The sequence below is a fragment of the Rhineura floridana genome, chromosome 4 (assembly GCF_030035675.1).
Source record: "Rhineura floridana isolate rRhiFlo1 chromosome 4, rRhiFlo1.hap2, whole genome shotgun sequence".
Classification (NCBI taxonomy): Eukaryota; Metazoa; Chordata; class Lepidosauria; order Squamata; family Rhineuridae; genus Rhineura; species Rhineura floridana.
Genome location: NC_084483.1, coordinates 99,464,115 through 99,475,770, shown reverse-complemented (window position 1 = coordinate 99,475,770; position 11,656 = coordinate 99,464,115).

The following is an 11,656-nucleotide window of genomic DNA, read 5'->3' as shown; positions in this document are numbered from 1 at the left end:
CTTGCACATAGCAGGGCAGAGCACAACTCACAAAACTGAGATAATATACAACGAAATAATAAAATCCCTAAGAATACCTCACCTACCAATAGGAAAAGCAAAGTTACATATTTTTCATTTTAAAAAAATTCTGGTTCTGCTAGTCATGGGGAAGACAAAGAGTGAAGTCCTGCCCCTTGGGAATCCTATTGCAACCACCCCACTCCCCAAAAGCTTTGGACATTTTATCAGACATTGCCCCCGAAGTGCAAGCCTATCTTTACAGTCTAAAAGGATTAGAAAGTTGAGTTTTTAATTCAAATGAAAGTTTAGATTCTTAGGATGCTGATTTTTGTACCAGAAACCAATTTCTGAAATCACATGTAGGGATGGGATCCGCATTTCGGTGCCGGTTCAATTTTCACTATGTTGAACTTCTGCTACCACTTCGTAAGGGATCAGTATTTGCTATTCACCATAAATACAGATTCGGGGTTTTTTTCACAAAAAAATAAATATTATCAATATTTTTTAAAATACTGTTTGTTCATAGATTTTTAAAAAAAATCTATCTCAAAATATAAATATTAATATTGATATTTGAGGGAAATATTAACATTATGAGGAAAATATTCATATTAATATCAATGTTTTTGAGGCTTTTTTAAAAAAAATCTGCTTCAGCTGCAGAAAACCGCTGGAAAAAAACCCAATCCGCAAGGACCAAAAAAAGTGAATAAATAGGGAATCTGATGTCAAATTCGAATTTTGTGAAATTCGAGCACATCTCTAATCACATGATATAGTCACAGCATACATACAGCTCTGGGCAAAAGGAGCATACTTTGCCATTTCCATTCTCTTATACCTTTACACTCTGATGCTCATTTGTATAGTGTCAAGATAACAATTTATAGTCTCAACACAGGAAATATACCTGTAGCATTTATGGGTATCTGAAAGAGTGGGGTACTTTCCAGGACTGTCCAACTGGTTCCCTTTACTTCCTTGGTAACCTCTTCATGATCAGATGCTGCACTTAGAAGACTTTACTGATGCAGATATACTTCCATAAGATCGGAACAAAGGCTAGGACTATAATGCTGTGAACACTTTTTGGGGAGTAAGCCCCACCAAACTTAATAGGACTTACTTCTGAGTAAACATGAACTGGGGATTGTACTGTAACATACTGAAGAAATGTTTTAAATGGGCAGGCAACCTATGGTCCACTTCCTGGTGTTTGGTTACAGTTCCCATCATACCTCACCATTGATCATGCTGGCTGGGGCAGCTGGGAGTTGTAGTTTCAACAGCATTTGGAGAAACACAGCCCCACCACTGATTTAAAAGCTTAAAACAATTTAGCCTTCTGTAGTTTCATTTAGCCTAGTCTAGTGAATGAGATGTCATAGATAACTGGCTGATTACATGCTTTGCATGCACAAGAACAGGCCATCTAGTCCAGGATCCTATCCTTATAGTGGCCAACTATATGCCTATGGTTGCCCACAGCAGGACCTGAGTGCAAGAGCACTCTCCACACTTGTGATTCCCAGTAACTGGTGTTCTTCCCTGTAACAGTGGAGGTACAACATGGCCATTGTGGCTAGTAACTATAGATAGACTTATCCTCTAGGAATTTCTCTAACTCTTAAAACCATCCATGTTAGTGACAATCATATCTTGTAATAGTGAATTTCATGGTTTAACAATGCACTATGTGAGGTAATTCTTTTGTCCTGAATCTCCCAACATTCTGCTGTACTGGATGATGCTGGGGTCTAGTATGAGGAAGAAAAACCTCTATCCACTTTCTTCACACCATCTTATTCCTCTATCATTTCCCTCACCTTTTTTCTAAACTAAAAATCAGCAAATGATGTGGCCTTTCCTCATCAGGGAGTTGCTCTAGCCCCATGATCATTTTGGCTGTCTTTTTCTGAACCTTTTCCAGTTCTACAACCACAGATCTGGTCCCAGGATCTGTAGCTTAAAGAATCTCAGGTAATAGGACTGAGAAAGTCTTCCTGAGAATTTAAGAGAGACAGTTCTAGTCTACCTTGGCTTGAGGCAGTTTCATCTGTTCAGTAGTTGGTGAATGAAGGGAGCACTTTGAACTTTAACAGCTTTACAATAATTATTATGTGCACCTACTGTGCGCAATATGAGATGGGTCATTATTCATATTTCCCATTATTTCCATTGGGCAAGTGATTCCACAGCCAGGCTGATCTTGTCCAAACGACAAATAATATTGGCCATTTTCTGTGCAGTTTTCCTTTTAGCAGAAAATTTCACAAAATACTTGAAAAGTGACCAGAGATGATATTGTGGGATTGTGCCTACCTATTGCAGAATATTCAAAGTATAATCTGGTTAACTTGTCTTGTGTATGCATCATGCAAAGATTTTTACAAAAAATGTTTGAGGTATCCTGATATGTTTGAGGTACCCTGAGGCTAGGTGTCCAGTTGCCAGCTTCTTTCATGAGAAGGCTCCTGGTTTCTACTAGATGTGGCATGCAGAAATTCACCAGGTGAAGCTTTCACTACCAGGAAGATTTAGTGCTGGGAAAATCACCTTCTGAATTTTCTTCTCTCATGTATATTATTGATTGATGCCGCTGTTGTCATTATTTCTCAGCTTTTTTTTAAAAAAAAGACTCAAGGTAACTTTCCAAAAATACAATATATTCAAAATCTAAAACAAAACCGTGAAAGCGCAACATATAATTCAAAGAAATCCACCCTGCCACATAAAAATTGACACATTCAGCACAATGCACAATCAATAACCAAAGCCTGTCAGCACCTGATAATTAATAATAAACACCCTATCACATACTAGTGAACACCTGGGAACAAAGGAATGTCTTAACCTGATGCTGAAACGACAGTAATATTAGCACCAAGTAGGCCTCAGTGGGAAAAGGAGTCTATAAACAGGGAGCCAGAAATGAAAAGGCCCTATCTCTTGATGCTCCTCTCAAAAACTGTTTTGGAGGTGGTCTCCAGAAAAGGAGCTCAGATGTTGATCTTAATGCACAGATAACTTCATGCCAGAAGAAACTGTTCAAAGCAAAGGAGCCCTGACAGGAAAACCATTTGCAAATACAGGCCAAGTTATTAATTATTGTGGAAAAGGTTGGTGCACTCTTGTATGAAGTAAAACATTCATTTAACATATCTCAGCTTATCTTTTCAAAGCCCTCTTGTCAAAAGATAAAATGGTTTTGATCTCTTGTCACTTTGCCTAACAACAACTACAATGCAAGATTAATGACTGGAGGTACCCCTTTGTATATAAACCTTATTAAGACTGCAGTCCTATACCCACTTATCCTAGAAGTAAATTTCATTGAACTCAATGGAATTTGTTTACTGGATTAAACCATAAGAAACCCTTGTTATGGTTAATTTTAAATCTATCAGTGGCAAAGTTAAATAGGATTTCCCCCTTTCCCTAAGGAATTCATCTCTCTGTAGTCCCATGATTTTGTTTTAGCATTTTAAATTTGATATATAGCTGGATAGATTGTTGGCTGTATTGATTTTAGAGATACACTCTAGGCTATGTAAATGGAGCTGTCATGGCAAACAGCAATCAATGGATTGCACGGGGAGCTTCAGTCCAGTCTGATAGCTGTAGCTTTTTTTAGCAGCAATAATGGAATTAAATGTGTTAGCAATGTATAAAAGGAAGATTGTGGGTGAACTTTGTATAGTGTGGTTTTCAATATACTATGCTGCTGGGAATTCCAAGGAAGCAAAATAAACTGTTCCTAGCAGAGGTGTAGTTATCTGGCGTCTTGGGTGTGTGTGTCTTAGACCCCTTACTTTTTTAGGAACAGAGTCCTAGCCAGGTCCCTACATCTCTAGCATCCTACAAGCCAATCAGCATGAAAGGGGTGTTAGCCACTGAGAAGTCTTCTAACATGCTTTCTTGTTCGTTCCTGCTGATTGGAACCAATCAGAGTGAAAGGAGGTGAGTTGGCCACTGAAAAGACTCTTCTCGGTAGCTAACATTCCACTTTCATGCTGATTGGCTCCTAGGGATATCTGCTATTGCGGGAGAAGACACATGCAGGAAGAACTGAGGAGTGTGGAGATGATAGTGGAGAGCAAGCATGGAAGTGAGGAGGCATGACTGTGAGGGGCATGGTGTCACTATCATGAAGGGACCCTGCACTTCTGAATTTGCCACTGCACTACTGGACAATTTCAAAGACCACAGGCAATAGCTTGAGGCACAGTGCCAACCCTAGGGGAATCCGACATTGGTGATGGCTTCACCATACTGGCATAGTGTGCCTTCTGAAGCGCCTCCTCTGTCAGTATCGCGCCAACCAATTCTGACTTCAGTTGAGTCCATAACCACAGGTTTATGAAAAAGAGCTGGTGATAGAGAAGAGGAACCACCACAGAAAAACATGGAGGGAGAGTAGTAGCGCATGCTACAGTAGGTCTACAAACTACTACTGATCTGAATGATCATCATCTCCTCTCCCAAGACCCTGTAACAGTTTACATTAGTGGAAATTTTGTAATTAAACACTACGGCCATGCTGGCTGGGATGTGGTAGTCCAATGCATCTGGAGAACACCAGGTTAGAGAAGGACTCCTGGGACAGCATTCCTTCCCCATCCTGGTCCTTGGTCAAATCTCAGTGCAGATATATGTGGTTTTTAAATCAGCCCCAAACATATACTGAGGTTATCTCATGCTGCCCTGAACTTTTGAAATGTGTTATTGCAGTTTGTGTTGCTATTGAAATAAATCCAACATATGGTTTTACAAACCTGACTGAGAATGAATTAGACTGTCTAAACCAGCTGTCCTGTTCTCACCAAGCTCCTCAGGAGGCAAGAGACTTGCCAGCAATAACACAGTTGAGGGGAACAAGGCAGTATCCAGCCCAGTCCAGAGTCCAAAACAACAGAGGGGTCAAGCAAGGAGCAATGCCAGAACAGTCCAAGGGCAGTCCAAGGACAGGAGCCAAGCACTCCATGGTCAACACAGGATACACCGGGGTCAACAGGAGCTCAGCTGACAGCTGGAATCGCATCCCAGACCTCAGCTGACTCCCCTTAATCACCTGAGGAGTCTGAGCCTGCAGTCAGGCATTCCTCCGAATGAGCTGGGTCTCCAGCTGGTGTTTGAAGTGGCATCTCTCCCTTGGGCTCAGGATTCATTCAGCCTCCATGTCAGAGGCCAAACTTGCTCAGGGGCAGATGGCCCTTCCTTGGCCTTGTCATAGGACCCTGGCTCCTCACCCTCAGATGGAGCCTGGTCCAGGGCTGGGTCCAAGGTCAGAGCCTTCTGGTCTTCCTCTGATGAGGACTCCTCTGGCTGGGACCTAACACCAGCAAAAGCACTTCCATCTCTTCAGGCACAGAGGACTGTTGTCGAACTGCAACTTCTACAGCATTAAACACATGTCAATGTTATGCAGAAAAGAATTAACTCCTCCCATTGTATGGTGCCGACTTCCTTCACAAAAGAAGTACTTCTTGACAGTGTAAGTAGGGCAAGGGATCTGTTTCAGATGCTACGCAATTATGTCTCAGGAGCACTAGTTTTTCAGGCCAATTCGCTGTTTCGACCATATTAGTTGAACTTGGGTCCCATTGATATAAATGTGAAAATACTTAATGTTGATCAAACCCACTGGTTCAATCTAATCTATATAATTATATGGTTGTGTACTGGTATATGTGGCAAAAACCCAAATCCATCTGTTTGGTTTAAAAAAGAGGTTATTGCTTGATATGTGCTTAAAAGAGAGGTTCTACTTGATATGTGTTTCCCCAACATATCTCTGGTCTCAGTTGATTTAGATTTTTGATGTGGGTACACCAGTGGTTCCCAAACTGCCCCCCCACAGACCACTTGAAAATTGCTGAGGGTCTCCATGGATCACTTCATTATTTTTCTGCCTGCTGTAGCAATTGAATGTGCTATGCTACCTATATAATTTTTAATTGTATTTTTACAGTCAAGCTGTGGACCACTGGTTTGGGAACCTCTGGGCTAGACCACTTTTCCAAAACTGAGGAAGGTGAAGATATTTGAGGGAATTAGGTGCAAGTGGGTGTTTCTAAATGAAAAAAGGATGCTAAATCCAAAAATCTAGGTTCCCAATTTGTTTTCTATTAATTCTATTTCTATTCCATTTTGTAAAATGGCCACCAATTTTCACATTTTTATTGTCAAGCTTTTATATATCACATTCTAGCCAAGGACTACTGTGAACCTTACTTTTTAAAAATTGGCTCGTTTAAAAAACAAGGCACGGTTCTTTTTTCCCTGTTGTTGTTGTTATGTTCCTCCAAGTCGACTATGACTTATGGCGACCCTATGAATCAGTGACCTCCAAGAGCATCTGTCATGAACTACCTTGTTCAGATCTTGTAAGTTCAGGTCTGGGGCTTCCTTTATGGAATCAATCCATCTCTTGTTTGACCTTCCTCTTTTTCTACTCCCTGCTGTTTTTCCCCGCATTATTATCTTTTCTAATGAATCATGTCTTCTCATGATGTGTCCAAAGTATGATAACCTCAGCTTCATCATTTTAGCTTCTAGTGATAGTTCTGGTTTAATTTGTTCTAACACCCAATTATTTGTCTTTTTTGCAGTCCATGGTATCTGCAAAGCTCTTCTCCAACACCACATTTCAAATGAGTTGATTTTTCTCTTACCCGCTTTTTTCACTGTCCAACTTTCATATCCATATATAGAAATCGGAAATACCATGATCTGAATGATCCTGACTTTAGTGTTCAGTGATACATATTTACATTTGAGGACCTTTTCTAGTTCTCTCACAGCTGCCCTCCCCAGTCCTAGCCGTCTTCTGATTTCTTGACTGTTGTCTCCATTTTGGTTAATGATTGTGCCAAGGTATTGATAATCCTTGACAAGTTCAATGTCCTCATTGTCAACTGTAAAGTTACATAAATCGTTCAGCTGTAGTCCTGCTTTTGTGCTTTCCTCTTTAACTTTCATCAGCATTTGTTTCAAATCATTACTGGTTTCTGCTAGTAGTATGGTGTCGTCTGCATATCTTAAATTATGTTTCTCCCTCCAATTTTCACACCTCCTTCATCTTTGTCCAATCCTGCTTTCCGTATGATATGTTCTGCGTACAGATTAAATGAATAGGGTGATAAAATACACCCCTGTCTCACACTCTTTCTGATCATCTACTATGCTCAACAGATCTTGTGTTATTTGCCCACCCTTTCTGTTCATTCAATTTTGGGGCATTATTCTTTTCTTTGTTCCTTCATCTTGTTGAAGATTATGATTCATAAGATAACAACATGCTCAGAATGTATGTTCTTTATTTTGGGATCTGGCACTTTCAGTGCCTGTAACCATCCTTTAGAACAGCATATAGTGTGCAGAAAAAAGACTTTTTATTGGAAGTTCCTTGGAGTCACACAAATTGAAAGCAAGCCCTTTATTTTGAACAAACTCAAAAAGTATGATTAAGCTTCTGGAAAAGTACTAGAACAAGACTTAGATCTTTAAAGTGGGTATTTTTGCTAGTTTACCATGAAATTTTCTTTCTAAATATAATGTCTAGGAATGTGTACTGTTTTAATTAATTCCATAATGTATGTGTAACTTGCAAAAATCTAACATCACAGTAACAACAAATGATGAGAGATGACATTACAGTTTGTTACACTTTATCACTTTCTCGTTGATTCCCTTTATGTTATTGGTCTCCATGATTGTGTCTTCATCCGATTCTCTTCCCATCTGTCTAACTTTCAGTATTTCCACAAGAGGAATTTTTTCCTTTCTCCATTGGGGTCCTTCAGAGATCAGTTCTTGGCCCATGGCAACGTGTTTATAGACTGTTCCTAACTATCCTCATCAAATCACATGTGTCAGTATCATCTTCATGCTGATGATAATCACCAATACTTCTCCACCCCAGATATCTCTTACTGCATTCAGTCCCACATCTCTAACTTCCACTTAGATGTTTCATCATTATCTCAAACTCAGTATACGCATGACAGAACTTCTTGTGTTTCTTCCCGCTCTGTCCTCTCTGTGTATACTCTCCATATCCATTGACATGTTTGATAATGACACCATCCATCCTGTTAAAAACAGGCATAAATCTTGCTTTATCTTCAACTCCTCCATGTCCTGTCTTGCCATATTCAGGCTGTCACCAAGTAATGTCACTTCTCCCTTCAGAATTGTCCATAAACATGGCCCTTTCTCTCTGGTCTCTTAGTTCAGACTCTGGTCATCTCTCACTTTGATTACTGCAACTGTTTATTCTCTGGTCTTCTGCTACCAAACCTTCACCTCTGTCTAAATATCTGCTGCTGAAATTATTCACTTCTCTTGCTGAGTGAGGACAGAGTGATGTGGCTGCCTCAGGAGGCAGATACTGGGATGGGGGGGCAGCAATGACAGCCCACTGCCATTCTTCTGAGCTCTGTAGCTATTCCATTCTGTTGGATGACAGAGCTGTGTGCCACACAGCCTGCTCTGTGCCTTTTAAGCTAGCCTGCTGCCCTCAGGTGTGATAGTCACTGTAAGAGTCAACTTCCAGTCTATTTGACTTCTGTATGTGGAATGGGGTGCAATCACTGCCTCAGGCATCAAAATGTATTTGGCTGGCCTTGCATTTCCACTACTGCTTCCCCTTACCCATCCTTTAAAAAGGTGCAGTGCAGCTTCAGTAGATTAGTCCAGACTAAACCCAGTCCAGCCTCTACTGTCTCTGGAGGTTCCATCCTGAAGAAGTGTTATATCTGCATCATCTTCAAGTAATAGTATCCAGGAGAAGATGGTCTGTACAGGAAGAGTATTTGTGGAGAAAGGGATTACCTAGGGAAGTGATGGGCTCTCCAACAATAGAGACATTCAAGAGGCAGCTGGACAGCCACCTGTCAGGTATGCTTTAAATTGGATTACTGTATTGAGCAGGGGGCAGACTCGATGGCCTTATAGGCCCCTTCCAACTCTGCTGTTCCATTATTCTTTTATTTTTTCTTTTGAAAAAGTCTATATTTGCAACTGAAGCTATCAGGTATAATTGCTTTCCTCTAGTTGTATGGAGGATAATAGCTTGTTCCATGATTATTTCACAAAATGTGTTTAGAATTTTCTCCTTTGAGGCAGTCCCACAAATCCAACAGCTCATTTTCGTGCCAAAGAAAGAAAAACAACTTAAGACAAAGAACAATAAAATCACAAAGGACAACATCTAATTAATTTTCCATGGTAAAATTCTATCCGCAAGGCTGCCTGTGGAAAATACCAGAGGGAGAATTTAAGATGCTTGCTTGCTTTTTTAAGGTGTGGCAAGGGAAACATTATTTATATTCCTCCTTGGCTTTATTGGAGTGTTCTAGCATATTTGTATGTTCAAGAGTGACTTAAAATTTGACCAAAGTGTGGCTAAAGGATGGGTCAACAAAAGTATTTGTGCTGAGTGTTCTCTAATCACATGCTTATCCAAACGGTGTGTGCAATGGCTCCTAGGAGTTTCCCAGTGTTGTCATAATAAGCATCTCTGTGTTGAAAGGGAAAAACCAGTGCTTTCCCAAGAGTAACTACAAGAAAGCACTGATAGCCCAATGAGGGCTCCTTCAGACTGCATTATTATTATTATTATTATTATTATTATTATTATTATTATTATTATTATTATCTGCCCTTCACCTTGAGGCCCAAGGGCGGGTAACAGCTTACAATTACAAACACCACAAAAATAAGGTGGATGCAAAAAATATACATCTCAGCAACAATCACCAAAAACTATATAGTGACGTTGCCAGACACACCTCTGCAGGGAGGGTGTTCCACAATTTAGGGGCTGCCAGAGAATACCTTCTCCCGTGCCGCCATCACTACCCTGGACTTTGAGGATGGCAGAACTACCAAGAGGGTCTGTAGGGTAGGAGATGGTCTTTCAGGTATTCGGGGCCCAAGTCATTTAGGGCTTTAAACACTAATGTGAGCACCTTGAATTGGGCTCGGAAATGAACTGGCAACCAGTGTCAGCCAATGTATTCTGCAACACTTTTTAAACACAACAATAGCACATTAGTGGTGGGTTTATTCTGCTTTATTAGCTGTTCTGCAATGCTTCCCCATTGTGTGCGCCCCCTTTTGCAAAGGGAATAACACAGCCAGACACCAGCTTTAGCCCTTGCCATATAAACAGAACTCATATGGTTGGATAAGTGCCAGCCTTGCTCAGGATAGACTGTACAACCCCCATGAAAATTAGGTATCCCTGTGCCCAGTTGTCGAAAGTCCTTTCGACATGTCTCCTACATCCCCTTTTGTGCTTGGAGTCAGACTGATCCTCCTCCTCAAATCTAAGGAGGGAGAAAACACCCACATAGTGGCCATCCAGGAGCATTTTCCTGACTCTGCGGGAAAGATGTTCACCTGGGGAGTTATCCCATCCTTAACTGGTGGACAAAGCATCCCTTGGGATGGGGTGTCCCCACTATACCCCCAGACCTCCCTGAGGTTCTGGTCAATTCCTTATGTCTGCGCCATGCCCACCCCGGGATCCCTGGGACAGAACCTCTGGGTCTCCAGTATGTAAGTTCCTTGTGTGGTGCTTCCTCATCCAAGGAAGAAGATTCACCTGATGATCCCTCAGTCTCAGATTCCGACCCATCCCTGTGGCCTCTCCTACAGCAGTGATGCCTAGATCGGGATGAGGATCTGCGCCATCGTGGGTCCTTCTGAGTTACCCCAATGTTTCTGGGGTATTGGGGGTTGGCTGCCACCTGCTGCCCTGTCCCGATCACCCCAGTGGATTCTCCACTCCCCGTGGGGTGTGGCTGATGTTGACGGCTCTCCATCCACAACTGCATCACCACATCCTTAATCTCCTGCATAGCCTGCCAGAGGGCTGCATTGTCTGGCATGTCATCCAGCATGGTGGGTGCCTGAGAGGCAGCAGTAGTTTGCCTACCTCTCCTGCCCAAACCCCCTTCTTATGCAGAGGTGAGAGGGAAGGCTTGCGGGCTGCAGTGGCGCATTTGGGGGGGCATGGCAGCTGAAAGAAAACTGCAGGACTAACATGTTAATTCAGGGCATGATATTGCGAATGGAAATAGAGTTGGGAGGGGTCTATACAGCCTATGAGTCCATGTAAAATTATGACAATACTTGTAATAGCATAATAATAATAATAATAATAAGGCAGCCGTGTTCCTGTAGCTTAACACAGGGGATCCTACCAGCACCGCCCTGTGTATGCTGGTGATTATTAGATACTGATAAGAATAATGTGGCTCAGCACCCTTGTACCTAGAGTTTTTAGTCCTACCACCCTTCTAATAAAATTCATAGAATCATAGAATAGTATAGTTGGAAGGAGCCTACAAGGCCATCGAGTCCAACCCCCTGCTCAATGCAGGAATCCAAATCAAACCATTCCCGACAGATGGCTGTCCAGCTGCCTCTTGAATGCCTCCAGTGTCGGAGAGCCCACTACCTCTCTAGGTAATTGGTTCCATTGTCGTATGGCTGTAACAGTTAGGAAGTTTTTCCTGATGTCCAGTCGAAATCTGGCTTCCTGCAACTTGAGCCCATTATTCAGTATCCTGCATTCTGGGACAATCGAGAAGAGATCCCGGCCCTCCTCTATGTGACAACCTTTCATGTATTTGAAGAG